Below are 17,376 nucleotides of genomic sequence, written 5' to 3'. Positions count from 1 at the left end.
TATGAAAATGGCTTGGGATTCCCCCTCAAGGACGTATTTCAGGGTTTTGGGAAAGAATATGTGTCAGAATATCCATAGCTGACTTAATTATCAGCCTAGCTAACACTTATGGGGAGCTCCTCGTACACCAGTTTTAAATGCTTAGTGGATTCATTCATTCAGCCCTCGCACCTGGTCTATGAGCTAACACTGATATCATCCACATTTTACCAGCAAGGCAGCAGAGATACAGAAATATTAAGTGATTTCCCCTGGGTCACACTGTTGGCAGGTGGGTAGAAGCAAGATTCAAATGCACACACTAAAAACTCGACGGTGAGGGATAGGGCAGTGCCTTGTAACACAGTCATTCTGCAGAACATTCTTATGTCATTAAACACAGTGTCAGGAAGACTAGACCGTAAAAATGTAAAAGGGTTAAAAATCACTGGTGCCTAGACCACAATTCCCACTGCATACAAAGCATACACTGACACACAGAAAATGAAATTTAAATAAAAGGGGGGAGAGGGGACAGTAGGGTGAAGGGAATATAGCTGACGTTTTTTCTTGTTTCTTCTTCCAAATTTTCCCCAGTGTGGTGATACTACATTTGTTCAGAAAATATAATTGCAATTCAAACCAGATGATACCCTGTGCCCCGAAAAGAGCTGGAGGAGGCTGGACTTCTGAGAAATTTCCCGACATGGAAATTCTACAATTCTGGGAGAGCGGGCCTTTTATGGGCCAACGGGGTATGTGGTACGGGTATCTGATGAAGACGAATCAGTCACAAATGAAATGCAAAATCTCAAGTGAAAACTTCTATTTTGATTTAACAGTCAATAATCCAAACTAAACACCAGTCGATTAAGACAAATATGTTTTTGAGGACTCACAGCTCGGTGTGATTAGTCACACATCCCTGACAAAGTTGCTATACTTCCATAAATATGTTTTTAATGATCAGATGGTATTTGTCTAATGCACGCTATCTCTCCCATTAAGTCGAAATTAAATGCACCGTTTACTGTGTCATATGCCTTCGTGGTTCCAACAATCCTCTCTTCCCTTGTCTTTTGAGCTCTGACGACAATTTGCAATGCAGCTGTGTAACATCTGGTCACCGAGAAAATGCTCCTGGAGACGTTTACAGTCTCCGAGTTTGACGGGTCCTGAAACAGAATGCGAAGCCGTTTCTCATCAACTTTTCCCAGATGACGAAGACCATCTAAGGAAAACGTATTTGGGAAATAACCATGTGTCTGCCATTTTCCCTCACTTGGAGCCTGAGGAATATTCCATAAAAAGGCAAGACATCTCGCTGCAGGGGGAAAAAAAGAGAGAGAGAGAACACTTCAAGGTGTCACCTACTTTTTTTTTCATTTATTAACAACTACCTGACCCCAGAGTAGCTGATTCAGGACACAACAGCCCTGTTTCTCAGGAGGGTGTACTCAGTTGTGGTGAGATGCATAATAATACTGCTTTCTTTCCTTTTGAAGACATTCTTTTTGACGACATTTCCGATTATAAGACACACTACTGATTTATTAAGAGCCCCTTGGGAAAAGGAGAGAATCACTACATTAATGTCTATGTCAGTTGTAAGACATCCTAATTTCAGATCTGTTTAAAGTGTGGGGGAGAAAAAGATAGACCTCAAAATTTAGGAAATCCGATATGTGATATGTCTACACTGGCAAAAAGGGGCTGTGTTAAGGTTCCCGTTTTCCTTTGTTCTCCAAATGAACCTGTACATTAGAACTTTTTATCTCTTTTTCACAGATGAGGAAACTGGGTCTCAGAGGTGAAGAGTGTTGATGGCAGAAGTGAGGTTCTTGACAGCTCTTCGCAAGCGTGTCTTCACACGAGGGAGAAATGCTACCTTCCTGGCACCAGAGCCTGGGGGAGGTGGAAGGCACCAAATTTGGAGACTCGACAGGCTGAGCCCCTTCCCAAAATCTGTCCCTTATCAGTGACACAGTTTGTGTTAGAGGCTGGCTTGTGTGGACTCGGTAGTTACCTACAGTGGCTGGTAAAGGTATTTCCAATGTAAGGTTCATGAATCACTCATTTAAAAAAATCCATTGGAATCTCAATGAATACTTGCCAGCTGTTTCGTTCTTTGTCCCTGCTCTAGGAGCATCAGTCACAGCTCTCCACACCACCAAGCCTCTCGTGGTCCCCACTTGTGATGTTCTTACCACTTCTGTACTTAACAGTTTGTATTTGTAGCAGGTCTGTGAGGTAAATAAATTACAGGTGGGGAAATAGAGACACCAAGAAAGAAATAACTTGCTCAAGATCTGGAATTCAAATCCGGATATTCTGATTCCAGAGCAGGGTTTTAAGTAAGTACGGTAGCCTACTTTCAGGACACAGGGGGAAAAATATGGGGGGGGTATGTTCTTTTCCCTTGAGGAGTTTGAAAACCAGTAAGTGAGATAAGATTAAAACATCCCAGATAGGGGCGGCTGGGTGGCTCAGTGGTTTAGGCTCTGCCTTTGGCTCAGGTCATGGTCTCAGGGTCCTTGGATCGAGCCCCGCATCGGGCTCTCTGCTCGGTGAGGAGCCTGCTCCCTCCTACTGCTTGTCTCTCTGCCTACTTGTGATCTCTCTCTCTGTCAAATAAATAAATAAAATCTTTTAAAAAAATAATCCCAGATACCAAGAGGAAAATGTCACCCAGTGGTTATTAACCCATTTTACAGATGAGTAAGTTGAGACTAAAGCTGTAACAAGTCAGTGAAACAATTCTAACCCAGAGTTTTTAAGCCCTATTTACATTCTCTTTCTACCTCCACAATTGTATCTGCCTCCTCATTTCATTTTTGAGAGGGGATCCAGGCCCCAGTGATATTCAGTAACTGTCCCAATATGAAAGGTTTATCAAACTTTGATGATGTGACTCCACCCAGTGACTGATGTCTGAAATTCCAGGGGTGGGTTGTGACAGCTGAAAGCTCTGTCTTCTAGATCCCCATATTTTCTCCATGCCCGTCACTTCCTGCCCAGCACTCACTCACCCCTGGTCATAAATATTGCCTGCCACTTTTATGATTATTGGTGGTTAGATATGATGAATTCTGATACTAGTCAACTGTGGAGGAGATATTAAATACATTAGCTAATTTTCCCTTAATGCTTCATCCAATATGAATCAATATTGGTTTAATAATTAACATGTTTAAACATTTTTATGTATATTTCATGATGAGATGATCTATGTTTATTTTATGAAGATGAAATATTTAGCTCCCTGCCACGGACGGCAAAGCCATTCCAACTTGGAGCTTTCTCTTTAGCCTGCTCTGGGGCCATCTTTTCATGTCCTGGGAGAGCTGGCTGGTTCTCACAGACTGTAACCCGGTAGAGGATGCTGACTTCATAATGAGAAATTCAAAGCAACTGGAAAGAGACAAGGGTAATGCTGAGGAGGGAGTTCTGAGAGGAGCCTACTGGAAGAATGGTTCCAGCTCCCATCTCTGCTCTAGTTCAGCCCCAGACTAAATGCATGGATAGAGGATTGGCGGGCTCTTAATAAGAATCACCTCCCTCACTAAGGGAAAGAGGGTATTACAGATTTAGAGTGGTGGTTTTCAACCAGGGGTGGCTTTTGCCCACCCTGGGACATTTGGCAATGTCTAGAGCTATTTTTGGTCATCACAACTGGAAGTTAAGTTACAGGCATCCATGAGGTAGAGGCTAGGGATCCCGCTAAATATCCTACAGTACTCAGGACAGCTCTCCACAGCAAAGAATCATCTCATCCAAAACGCCAGTGGTACCAGGACTGAGAAACTCCAATTTGCAGTCAAGCTGTGCGAGCTCTGTCTCTTAGTACTGCTAGGAGTAGTTGTGTGAATTTAGAAAGTTCCTGGTCCTTACCTTCCTCATTTTTCAATTGGGGTAATAATCATAAAGCTACCTAATTTATGAAATTAGGTACACTTTTTTTTTTTTTTTTTTTGGAGAGAGAGCACGAGTGAGTGGAAGGGAGGGGAGGGGAAGAAGGAGAGAGAGAATCCTAACCAGGCTCTACACTCAGTGCAGAGCCCGACTCAGGGCTTGATATCATGATCCTGAGATCACGCATGACCTGAGCCGAAATCAAGAGTCAGCTCAGTCGGATGACTGAGCCACCCAGGTGCCCCAAGTTCGGTTTGTAAATTAAGTGAGAGGGTAGATATGGAGTCCAAGTGTTTCATATACAGGAAAAAGCGCAGGACGTCCTGCTGAGCCTGGGATTGTGGGAAGGACTGGAAAACTCTCAACAGGAGGGGAATGAGATAGATTACCCAAAATGGCCACAATTCTTAAAGCCTCCATATCCCGTTTTTATAATGCGACTTGTTCCTTTGTGTATGAGCCTAGGTTTCAAGAGGTTGTGGGGCTTCCATGTGTTCTCCTGGAAGCTGACCACTAAGTGACATGCTGGCCCACTGAAGAAGGGGAGCACCTGGGGCAAAGGGGAGTGATTCCAGCAGAGGTCATTTCAAGACCAGACACATGATTAGACCACAGAACACCATCCAGCTAAGTCTGCCCCTAAGTGACAACTGGCAGAATAATGAGCATAAGAGTTGTTTTAAGCCACTACACTTGGGAATGACTTGTTGCACAGCAAAGGCTAGCTGAGATAGTGACCTTGAGTTTATTCCCCAGGGCTGGGAGGACATAACCTAGAGACAAGGACAGAGGGTGCAAAAGGATCAAAATGGAAGACAGCAGAATTCCTAACAGAACCTGAATGAAAAACTGATTTCCTTTAAGAAGCCCTTTTGGATTTTCTCCTTGGACAATAAATGTTTATTTTTAATTTTTTATTTCTTTTCAGTGTTGCAGAATTCATTGTTTATGCACCACACCCAGTGCTCCATGCAGTACGTGCCCTCCATGATACCCAGCACCAGGCTCACCCAACCCCCAACCTCTTCCCCTCCCAAACCCTCAGATTGTTTTTCAGAGTCCATAGTCTCTCGTGGTTTTTTTAAAGGTAAAAAAGAAAACTCTTCCTCACCCCTCTTTTCTTCCTTCTCATGCCCTTTACCATCAGCAGAGCCTGGTGAACTAGCAACTCTGTCCAGGACCTCATAATTTAGAACTGTGCTGTCTAACATAGTAGCCACTAGCCACATGAGGCTATTTAGATTTGAGTTGATTAATTAATTATAGTAAATGAAACTGAAAATTCTGTTCTGCAGTCACACAGGCCACATTTCAGGTGCTCACGTGCCACCTATGCCAACTTGGATGTGTATAACATTTGTATCATCCAAAAGAAAAAAAAATCTACCGAGACTGGTGTTTGGAAGGTCACTTCTGGCTCTTCTTTGGGGAAAAGAGGCTTGAGGGCTTTATGGAACCAAAAGAGTATGCTCACTGGGAGTAGACAGCCCAAGTTTCAGACCTTGTGTCAGAAACCCAGTAGCTCAGAATGATCTGTGGGGACAGCTCCAAGTCTCTTAGTAAGGCCTCGTCCATGGATCTGTCTCCTTGAGGATGAATTCTGAGGCTCATGTCATCACTCTGTGTCCAACAACTGACTGTAGGGGTAGACCTGTAGGCTGGGGTTTTCTCACATAAGGACACAGGGGCCCTCTTGATGTAAGGAAGAGCTTGGGCAAAAAGAGAAGAAATGTGGACTTCAGACCAAGAACCTAGATCTCTAATCTCACTTTGAACCTCACAAATGTTGCAGGCAGATCTTCTTATCACCTCTACTTTGTGGCCGAATAGTAATTGTATTTGTTTCCATTGTTTTAGCAAATTACCACAAATGTAAGTGGTTGACACAACACAGATTCATTATCTTATACTGCTAGAAGTCAGAAGTTGGAAATAGGTCTCCCGGTGCTAACATCAAGGAGTTGGCAAGGCTGTGTTTCTTTCTAGAGATTCTATGGTAAAGAATCCATTTCCTTGCCCTTTCTAGTTTCTATAGAAACTAAGTCTTTTGGGTTCTTCACCCAGTTCCAATGTGTGTATGGTGGGGAGGAGTTTCCAGAGCACCAAGCTGGGTGTCCTGTAATTCAACTCAATTCTGACACTGTCCACCATAAGATAGCTTCAAATTCCACAGGTTAAGGCCTCTTATCCCACAAGATCACCTGTCACTACATTTCAGACACCAGTCATCAGTCCAGGTTGTTACCTGTGGTTTTGACCAACAAGCTACAAATTAGAGGTTCCAGCTACCCTCTCCAACTTAGGACACCAATTGCAAGCCAAGTTACTACCCAAGCTTCTCACCACTGGCTATAGATCAGAGGTTCCCACAAACCCTTCCTTGTGTTTAATTACTTAGCTAGAGTGGCTCACAGAACTCAGTAAACCTGTTTACTCAACCGGATCGGCAGTTTATTATAAAAGGATATAACTCAGGAACAGCCAGAGGGAAGAGATGAATAGGGCTAGGAATGTGGGAAGAGTGAACCACCAGCTCTAAATTTTCATGCATTCACCAACTGCAAAGCTCTCAGGAACCTAATCTTTTGGGGCTTTATGGAGGTTTCATTATATCGGCATGACTGACTACACCGTTGGCCATTGGTGATTGATTCAAACTCCAGCCCCTCTTGTCTCCCTGGAAATCAGGGAGTGGGACTGCAAGTTCCAAACATCTCCAAATTCATGGTCAGATCCCCTGGCAAACAGCCCCCATTCTAAAGTGCATCCCAAAGGTCACCTCATTAGCATAAACCCAGTTGTGAAAAGGGGCTCCTTATAGATAACAAGACACCCATTTCACATTTATGGCTTTGAAATGATTTCAGGAACTGAAAACTAAAGACCAGATATAAAAAATGATGCTCCCAATGCTCTTATCTCTCAAGGAATCCCAAGAGTTTGCGGAGCTTTGAGTCAGAAACTGTGGAGAAAGAACAAATATATATTATAAACGTATTTTGTTTAACTGAATGGCCAAATATATATTTCTTGTAAATTATAATACTGCAGTAGGCAAACCACATTATTTGGTGGGTGGTTCTTTCCATCACCTTTGAAGCCAACAATACCAGAAGTTGTGAGAAGTGTTTGCATCTTGGATATATTTCGAAGGATAGTCAGGGAAGTTTGCTGATGAATTGGATGGAGAATGTGAGGAAGAAAGGATGAGCCCTGAGTTATACTTTGAAGAACTGGAAACAAAGAGTTACCATTTACTACAAAAGGGCATGTGTAGGTGGGCCTGGTATCTAGGGAATTTTCTGAACCACGGGAGATATTGTTTCATTTCTTATATTAATTAGTAAGATTTTCCAGAGGAGGGAAATACGATTTTGAGAAACCAGGATGATTTCGAGATTATAAGAGCAGTGACTTTGAGCAGAAGTTGGATTAGGGGTAGAAGAAAAGCAGGGGTGGCATCTAGAGGCAGAAGTGTACAGATCCATCTTAGATAAAAATTTGAACAATTGATCTATAGTAATAAGAGGGAAAGCCAAGGGTATGGGCACAAACCTAGTAGGCTGGTAGATAGTCTCATGGATTTTCTAGTGAAATAGGTAGCAAAGTCTGAGCAAAGAGTGAGAAGTGGGGGAAGAGGTACCAGAGATGTGAGAGCAACAGATTAAGAAACAAAATAATCCCAAGGAATGGATTAGGAAAATGTGGTAGAATTCAAACCCAGGTCCAGTAGGTTCCGATATCGCAAATTTCTCATAGACTATATAGTTTTAAAATTATACTGCAAGTCAATAGATCTTATTCCAGTTTGATTAATGAGCAAGACAAAAATTTCAGGGTTGTGTGGCCCAAGACCACTGGGTTTACGATGCTGCAAAATCAGCTTTCACACTAAACCTTCAGACAGCTGATTCCCAGCCCCATGAACCTATTCACAAATCTTCCTACAGAGGAAGGAAGTGCCGTGGAAGACGCCCCGCAAAGAGGAAGTGAGGTACCGCATGCATCCCCCACTGACCCCTGCCTGGAATGATGGCAAATATAAACAAACCAAAACAACAACAAAAACAACAAACAACAATAAACAAAAAACGACAACAACAACAAAAAGCCCTAAACAAACCCAAAAATGTATCTGCAAGTTTCTGTGGGTCGTCTCCACTACGTTTTGTTCTACTGTCACTGCCGGGTCCTTTATGTACTTACCCCTTTTGCCTTCAGCTTTCTTTATTTCTCAGGTCAAGTTGAAGGGATGGATGTAAGAATAGCTTTGATCTGCCCCTGTGAGTCAGTGACACGTGGCAGGATATCTCTGTGCCGAGAGCTTTGAAAAAGGGCTGTACTTTCCTGGAAAAGATGAACTCAGGATAAAACATCTGCACTTTTTTTTTTCTTGCCCAGGGTTCTATCCCTTCATTTTTTTTTTTTCCCCCTTCTTCATCCTGTGCAATATGATTCATAGCTAAATATGCCACTTAATGGAAACTTTGGGTTCCAAGTAACATTTTATGATTTCAAGTCTTAGAGAATCTTTCTTTGGGTTGAAAGAGACTTTGGAGGCTGCCACGCCCTGTCTCCCTTTGCTCGAATGAGACTGGAAGTGTCAGCAAATGCAGGGCCTGAAATCATGGCCCATTCATCCCCATGGAGCGCTGTTGGAAGGTTCCAGAAGGTTGCTTCTTCACATTTCTGCGTGGGCCATGGCAAATGAAACAGGGTGCACAGTTTCCCAGCTAGACTCCTCAGCCCTACAATGACATTTGCAAATAACATTAGGGAAAACATTTTTTTTCCCCTTGTTTTTGATGTCCAACGCTTAAAGTTTCTTTAAAGGTTGTATTCTAAAAAGGTTGAGTTCATGGTGAGTCAGTGTCTCAGACAGACTGCAGGGCTATTTAAAAACTAGCCCCATGACTTCTAATCCCTCCACCGCAAAAGGCAGTGATAGACCCCAGAGAAAACTGGTTGCCAGAAAGAGAAAGTGGGGAAGCAGACAGGGCGGCTTTCGACCTTCAGAGAACATACGGATCTCAGCAACAAGCCCTTTCCATTCACCGTCTCCCTGTCTTACTTGAAAAAGTAAGGGCATCTGGGCTTGCTGTCTGCCTTCTCTCCTGCTCCAGGATCCCCTATCACTGGAGATTTTACCTTGTGCTCCTCATCTGTGAATCTCTCTGCTTCTCTTAGCTGACTTTATTTCATCAGCTGTACCCTCCATTTCCGACATATCCAGCTGTATTTTGTGACCCTCACCTTCCTCTCAATAAAGACATCTCTCCCACGACTGCTGTGCCTGGTGCTGTGCTGTCCCTCTCTCACTCGCTCTTTCTTGAGTCCTTCGAAGATGAATCATGCAAAGACATTCTCTCCCTTGGTTGTTGCTGCATTCTGATCTTCCATGAATTCTGCAGCCCAATAAGTTCGGTCTCCTCTCCCAAAAGTCCAGTTGTATTTCCCTGCCAAGGGTACCAACTATCTCCTAATTAAAAAACACAGGGTCTACTTTGAGCTTCTTGCCTTGTATGATGTCTGTGCCACCGGGTGCTGAGAACTTCCTCCTAGAAACACGGATTTTCTGCCTAGGGATTCTTAGGTTTCTAGGGATTCCTAGGGTTTCTCAGGTTCCTGCAAAGTTCCTTCATCCTTTGTTGACTTTGTGAAACATTGATGTTTCCTCCATGATTCTCTTTGACCCTCTCTCTTTTCCTTCAACTGACTGACTTACTTTTTTCCCTCTTTCTCCCTTTTCCTCTTTCTTCCTTTCCTTCCATATTTCTTCCCTTCCCCTTCTCTTCCCATTCTATACTCTTCGGGGGAAATATCAGTCAAACTTAGAGCTTAACCTACCACTCATCCTCTAATAATTCTTACCTTGACATTTCTCTCTTATTTTTTTTTTCTGAGAACCAGACTCGTTTTTATGACTTTCTATTGCCATTTCCAGCTGTGAACTGAGATTTTGATCACCATAAATCTGGTCTCTAAGGTCACCGATGCCACTGTCAACCCCAATCCCTGCACAAATAATTTGTCACCAAGTACAGCTTCTGCTACATCCTAATTGTAGAACAACCTAGTGGAACCATCAGGGAGATGCCCAGCAGATAACCGCATGGACATCTGGATTGCAAGGAAGACAACTGAGCTGAAAATCCAGGTTGGGAAAGATCCCAGAGAAAGGAGAGCTAGGATTAAATGAAATTACCTAGGAAAGAGCTCAGAACAAAAATTCAGAGCAGGAATTCAGAGTTCAGAGATGGTCCCCCAAATTCTATCCAAATTCTACCATTTGGGTATACATGTATGTTTTAAATTTCCATTAAAAAAAATTATTTTAAGTAGGCTCTATGCCCAATGTGGGGCTTGAACCCATGACCCTAAGATCAAGAGTAGCACATTCCTCCAACTGAGCCAGCCAGGCACCCCTTTGTATATTTTCAATGATTGTTCATAGCTTTCATCAGATTTTCAGAGAGATCTACTGGTCACAGATTAACCCCTAGTCTAGGGCAAGCAAAACTTCAAAATATCATTGCAAAAAATATAAGGAAGAAATAACCCCATGATAATAATAAGTAGATTTGGGAACTAGACTTGGCTTTGCCAATAACAGACTGTGTGCCATCAGGAAGAATTACCTGACTCTCTAAGCCCACGTGAAACCTTCCCACACCACACAAAACTCTGACGGCAGCATTTTGCACATTTGGGATGGTGATTTGCATTACTGATTTAATGTCTATGTTCTCCACTAGTTGGTAAGCTCCAAGAGGGTAAGGTCACGTTATTCCCCACTGTGCCATGCCACAGTGCTCGTGGTCATTGTCCCTGATATCCCTAGGCCTTTAGTTCTCTTCTCTGGGTTTCAGTGTCTCTGTGATGTTAGGGATTCATTTTCACAGTTCATTTTTTCCAGCACTAACAATCCTGCACAATGTTGGTCTTCGCCAATGTTCTATCTCCAGAGCCTACTGAGGCTGAGTGCTAGTTCTTCTGGTGAAGCAGAACAGGCAAGCAAAGAGAGGTGTAATTATAATAAATTGTGATGTGTGTTACAGTAATGGGCTTAGAAACGCTAAGGGAGCAGAGTGCGGGACTGGCCACATCTGGGGATTTGGGCATAAACCATCTCCAGGTAAGCTCTTGGCCAAGGACATGTTTGGTTCCTCAGAGCAGCGTGTACATCGCCCCCTCTAGGTAACCCTGGATACTAATCACCCTGGCCACATGCAGACAAGCCCATTTTACTCCTTCCTAATCATTTCAGATACTGGTTTTCTTTTTTTTTTTTCCCCTCTCAGTTTCAACTCAGGACTCACAATTTATAAAAAAATAAATTACCTGCCACTGTAGTGTGTAATTTTCAAAACTACCTGTTCACCACAGCAAAGCAATAATGCCTGGCTCCCAAAGGAAGCATCATTCTCTCCTCCCCTTCCTTCCAATCTCATTGTGTGCTTAGCCACATCAAGTCCCGGAAGGAACAAGCACACCAGAAATCAGCCCCCCTCCTGGCTCCACTCTCCACCCAGCACGGATATGCTTTAAATGTCTTTCTTTACAAAGTTCCTTCATTTTTTCCCCTATGGTTTCTCAGCTTTTCTTGCTTGGAATGGTACTTCATTTTTATTATTATTATTATTTTTTTATTAAAGACAGGTCCTGAAATTACTTATATTTTCAGCCTACACTACTTTTAAAGTAATAACACTCTACTTTCTTATGTGTATTTTGCTTATTAGTCCCATATTAGTGTGATACAGTTAAAAACATTTATGATTTGGACTAAAAAAAAAAAACCACCCTTGTCTTTAAAACCCAATTCTAATAAACAAACAACAAACAAAACAAAACACCCCAGGTCTATACCACAGCCAATCCATTGTCCTTCCTGAGCTTTAGTTAGATCCTCTGTTAAGTGGGGACTGTGATAGTAATAGTATCTTCTCATCTCACTTTTTTGGTAAGGTTTAGATCCCGAATCATGCGGCTGAGTGCCTTGAACATTCTTCAGTGCTCTTGGTGAGTATATAATTGGGATTAATACTTTCCAACTTCATGGCACATCTCAGATCCTCAACTTTGGCGAGCAACCACTCTCCATTACCCATCTCCCTTCCAATTTTAAAACTGCAGTCAATCCTCTCAAAAATCCATTTCTCCAAGCTAGTGAAAATTTGCTTTTTGAAAAATTAATCATCTAAGTTATTCAAGAAGCAATTTAGCTAGTTGTTCACTCTTCATCCAACAAATATTTGTCATGCATATAAAATGTCTCAGATGTGGACTTCGACTTTATACAACACTGTTCAACACCTTCTATCACACCCAACACCCTCTTCAACATCCTCTGTGACACCTAACATCCTCTGCAACAGCAGATGGTTTTGATGGTTATCCTGTGTGTGACTGATCGAGGCTGGTGAACAGATAAGGCAGCTAATTGCTTAAGCAAGAAGCTTTAATTTTTAGGAAGTTATTCCGCATGTGGAGCGAATCTGTGTTTTCCTGCAATTTACATCTATTGTACTATTCTAATTTTCAGTATCTTTCTGAGCAAGTGTTCAGATGTTTCTTGATAGCTACCAAGTTACTTCTCCCACAATTTCCTTTCTCCAGACTAAGAATCTGAAGTTCTCTTAAGTATTCTGTGTATCTTAATTTTTTCTTCCTCTCCTTCTTCTGCCCACATTCTGGTTTGTCATCATTGAGTCTAAATTGAAGTTGAACTCAATATCGCAGATGTGGTTGGACCAAGGTTAAGTAGGGTGGAGTTTTCACTTTTCCTCCACTGAGCATGAAACTACTCTTAGCTCAGCCTGTAATAACATTAGCATATTTTGTTCCAATCAAAGTTCACTACTGACTCATGCTGTGCTTAAATAGAAATACAACCTCACACTTTTAACCTATCTTTTTTTTTTTTTTTCCTTAAACCATGTCTTCTCCATCCTGTATTTATAGAGTTGGGGTTTTGGACTCATTTTTGCCCATATTTAATTTTCTTTCTTTAGAACCAACCCAATATTTTCACTTGCCAAGAAGTTGTTGAATCGTGATTATTACTCAACCTATTATTGGCTATTCCTCTGAACTTCATGACATGCAAAGTTTTGATCAATATACCTTCCATGTACTCCTGCTCTTAGTTGACGTATTACAAATTGAGATTAAGAATGAAGTTTTTATATGAAATGATGATAACATGGGTTATTTTTATTACATTTTTTTCACTTCAAAAAGTACTGTAGGGCATAAAGATAAGACACTGTAAGTACATAAGGGATACATCTAGCACGTAATACCTATCTACCACTTATCGAGTAAACAAAACCATGGGACAGGTCTGCCACATCTAATTTTGAAAAAAAAAATCAAAGAAAGTACATAGAAAAAAATAAGGGGATCCACCACACAAAGGTTGAGGAGAGGGAACACAAAGTTGTAAAGATTCAATTCTCAAGGGAAGTCAAAAGCTGGAAAGTGTAGCAGTGTTCAAAATGAAGCCAATCACTCTTAGAGGTACATAAAGCATTTTCCCTGGAGTAGGTCCATGCTTTTGGCTACTACCAGTGGTCTTCTGAGAATGTTTCGATGAGCTTGAAGGAGTTCCAGACAAAAATAAAGCATCCCCTCAACACACATACATAGTATTAGCTAACTCAGTTCTCACTGAACACCTAATGTGGGCCAGGCATTGTGCTACATCTTAGTAAAGTCTTCCAACAACCCATTGATACTGTTGTTGGTCATCTGCACTATATAAAACAGAAAACTGAATCTTACGTAGATGACATCGATTGCTCTAGGTCAGGTACACAGTCCAAAGTAGACACAGGACTGAAACCCTGGTATTTTACTGCTACCGGTGTGCACAACTATCTGTAAGTAAACTTAAAGAGGTTTCTCCTACCCTCTTACACATTTTGAAACACTGGCTATAGTTAATTATGATTAAATACAAGGGAAGAGTGGTCAAATGAAGACCCAAAGTACCATTCCTTAAAGACCAATAAAGAAAACCCTGTGGAAGCCAGGGCTAGAGCCTTCAGATTCCTCTCCCAAGAGCCTGGTCTGGATTTTCTATATATTTAGTGGTTCCAGGTCCCTTAATCTTATTTTTTAAAATTTAAATTCAATAGCCAACATATAGGGCATCATTAGTTTTTGGTGTAGTGTTCAATGATTCATTAGTTGCATATAATATGCAGTGCTCATCACATCACATTTCCTCCCTAATGCCCACCACCCAGTTACCCTGTCCCCCCACCCACCTCCCCTTCTGCAACCCTCAGTTTGTTTCTGAGAGTCAAGAGGCTCTCGTGGTTTGGCTCCCTCTCTGATGTCTTCCCAGTCTCCCACTCTGATGTCTTCCCATTCAGTTCTCCCTCCCTTCCCCTATCATCCTCTTTGCTATTCCTTATGTTCCACGTACGAGTGAAACCATATAATTTTCTTCCTCTGATTGATTAATTCATTTAGCATAATCTCCTCCAGTTCCATCCATGCCAATGCAAATGGTGGGTATTCATCCTTCCTGATGGCTGAGTAATATTCCATTGTATGTATGAACCACAGCTTCTTTATCCATTCATCTTTTGAAGGGTATCTCAGGTCTTTCTAGAGTTTGGCTATTGTGGATACTGCTGCTATGAACATTGGGTTGCATATGCCCCTTCTTTTCACTACATCTGCATCTCTGGGTAAATATCTTGCAGTGCAATTGCTGGGTTTTGGGTAGCTCTATTTTTAACATCTTGAAGAATCTCCATACTGTTTTCCAGAGTGGCTTCTCCAGCATGCATTCCCAAAAACAGTGTAAGAAGGTTCCCCTTTCTCCACATCCTCACCCACATTTGTTGTTCTCTGTCTGGTTAATTTTAGCCGTTCCAACTGGTGTAAGGTGGTATCTCATTATGGTTTTGATTTGTATTTCCCTGACAACAAGCGGTATGTTCCAGTTCCCCTAATCTTGTTTGTTCTATCCTACCTGCCCATGTTGATATTATTTTATCTGTTGTCTACATCCTTACCAATTTTGGATTGGAAAATCAAGTGAACAACAGCAAGTTCATGGCCTTGGATCCCCCTCCAATTCTATACCCATTCTTCTCATAGTCAACTTAGGGGATCCCCTTACGACCTTCCATCTCACTGCCTTCCCTGCGCCAGCCCCCACTCCTTTGGGTCTCCTCCTTCAATGTTCAGGCCAGGGCCTGATGTGTGTGTTACAGGAAGGCTCCCAAGACTGGGAGAGATCTCACTGAAAGAAGCAAAGGGCTGGTTGCAAGTGGGGGTATTCCGACTAGAAGCCAAAGCCTCAAGAGAGGAGGACCAAAACAGTCAACTCCCAGACACTTACTTTAGGCACCTTGCTGAGGGGAAAGCAATGCATCTCCGGTGGATGCTCCTGAAAGCCCCATTCATAGTCCATTTCTTCCTCAAGTACTTATGGAGGGCCTGTTCTGGCCTGTTCTGTACAGCAGTGTGCAGGACAGAACGAGGAGTTTGCTGTTTGCAAAGGATGGAACAGAAGCCTAAACATTAAAATCTTAGTACTGGAGGGGGCCCCTGGGGGGCTCAGTTGGTCAAGCAACTGCCTTCAGCTCAGGCTATGATCCCAGGGTCCTGGAATCGAGCCCTGTGTCTGGCTCTTTGCTCAGCGGGGAGCCTGCTTCTTCCTCTCCCTCTGCCTGCTACTCTGCCTGCTTGTGCTCTCTCTATGTCAAATAAATGGATAAAATTTAAAAAAAATCTTAGTACTGCCTTTTAAAAAAAGATTTTATTTATTTATTTGACAGAGGGAGACAAAGCAAGAGAGGGAACACAAGCAGGGTGAGAAGTAGGCTTCCCGAGGAACAGGCAACCCAATGCGGGGATTGATCCCAGGAATCAGATCATGACCTGAGCCGAAGGCAGACACTTAATGACTGAGCTACCCAAGGAGCCCCTCTTAGTACTAGCTTTACTAACAACTCACCTTGAGTGGACTTAGGACCTGTCTGGGTCTCAGTTCCTCACTTGCAGGATGCTCAGGTGGGGACACGCTGGTTGAGGCAACAGCTAAGGTCCTTTTCAAGCCCAATGACCTGGAGTCTGTCTCTTGACATTGAATATCTCACCTCTTGTTGGCGACTTGTCTCATGGTTGTCATGTGGGGGAAGGGATGGGAAGGCTACCTGCTGGAAAGTTCTTTCCCATTGTCATAACAGTTCTCTTCACCCCTCTTCGGGTCTTTAATCTTCAGGCATTTATCCCATCAGTTCCGTCTCTAGTGAGCCCTTATCCCAAGATGTTTGCCTATTAAATTAAGAGTTTTGCAGAAGGGGAGAGCCATTTAAAGGCCGTAAATCACCCGACAGGCTCGCAGCCGCGCTCTGCTCCGAGCCCCACTGCGGCACCGTGCAGGCAGGCTGCTGCTGCTTCCCCTCGGGCCCTGGCTCGCAGAGGCAGACGGCTGGAACCCGTACAGACCTGCCTGTCCCAAACCTGCTTCAGTCTCCGGGGCCAGCCTGGCCTGGGGCTGAGGCGATGGGGAACTCACACTCATCCTTAATTAACCCCCAGGAGCCCCGAAGGCAGCTCAGGTTTTCCTTCACCTCTGCCTTGGTGCTTTTCATGTCCCCGGGCCCTTGCTTGATATGTCAGCTTTGATGACTGTGTCCCTTGATTATCTACAGTTCCCTAACTTGGAATTCTAACCAAGAAGTCAAGAAAATACCACCCTTCTGGAACCTTATTCATTAGGAGCCAGATGCTGTGTGTGTCCTCTGCCATTTATTTTTTCATTATTTCCCTATGAGTTAAAGGATACAGTTATGCCTATATGCCAGATAAAGAGACTGAGGTCCAGACAGGTCATGCATGCAGGGTTTTAGAACCTATGAGTGATGGAGCTGGAATTTTGCATTTGATACTCTTTTATACAAAAGCCTGTGATACACATTTCTTCACAGTGCACTGTGCTGTTGTTAGAGTGGTACCCCAAACAGTCAAAATCCCACACTCTCCAAGAGCATGTGCTCTGCCCTGCACTGGCACTCTCTGTCTCCTCTGTTAGGAGGCATCAGTGCAAACTCCTTTCACTTCCCTCTCATCCTGGCATCACAAATTTTATCCCTGGGCCTCTTCTGCCTTCTAACCCTGCCCTGTCCCTTTTTCTGGCTCTTGGGAAATTGCCACGGACTCCCCTTAGCCATGCTCATAGGCAGCCCTTGGGCAGGTCCATTGTACAGACTTGACAGTGGGTATCTCATTGCTGGAGCCACAATACAGCATGTCTTTCCTGCTGCTCTGGCTCATCCCCTCTCATGCTTCTTCTCCTGTGCTTCCACATTCTTGGGAAGATCTCTAGTTCCTGTCCCAGCCTCTGCCTGCTTGTTCCATCCTGCTGTGTTTCACCTTCCTATGCCCACCTGCCTTGCAGGGTTTATCAGATCAAAGCAGTCACATGCAATAGGGAAACAGGGATGAAACCAAAAGGTA

At 43.1% G+C, this 17,376-nt stretch overlaps 1 long non-coding RNA gene across 2 annotated transcripts; it reads right to left on the bottom strand.

The window, feature by feature from the left end:
• Positions 1 to 785: 785 nt before the first annotated feature.
• LOC131813091 (uncharacterized) lies at positions 786 to 16,031 on the bottom strand. 2 transcript variants are annotated; one of them, XR_009346593.1, is made up of 3 exons: positions 15,872 to 16,031; positions 8,098 to 8,238; positions 786 to 1,154 (listed from the first exon to the last, which is right to left on the bottom strand). It is a non-coding gene; the product is annotated as an uncharacterized LOC131813091 (long non-coding RNA). The 2 variants fall into 2 exon arrangements; XR_009346594.1 differs by lacking the exon at positions 786 to 1,154 and adding an exon at positions 2,100 to 2,222.
• Between the last annotated feature and the right edge of the window lie 1,345 nt (positions 16,032 to 17,376).

Source organism: Mustela lutreola, chromosome 12, assembly GCF_030435805.1.
Source record: "Mustela lutreola isolate mMusLut2 chromosome 12, mMusLut2.pri, whole genome shotgun sequence".
Taxonomy (NCBI): Eukaryota; Metazoa; Chordata; class Mammalia; order Carnivora; family Mustelidae; genus Mustela; species Mustela lutreola.
Note: the sequence above shows the minus strand (reverse complement) of the source record. Positions and strands in the feature narration are given on the sequence as shown.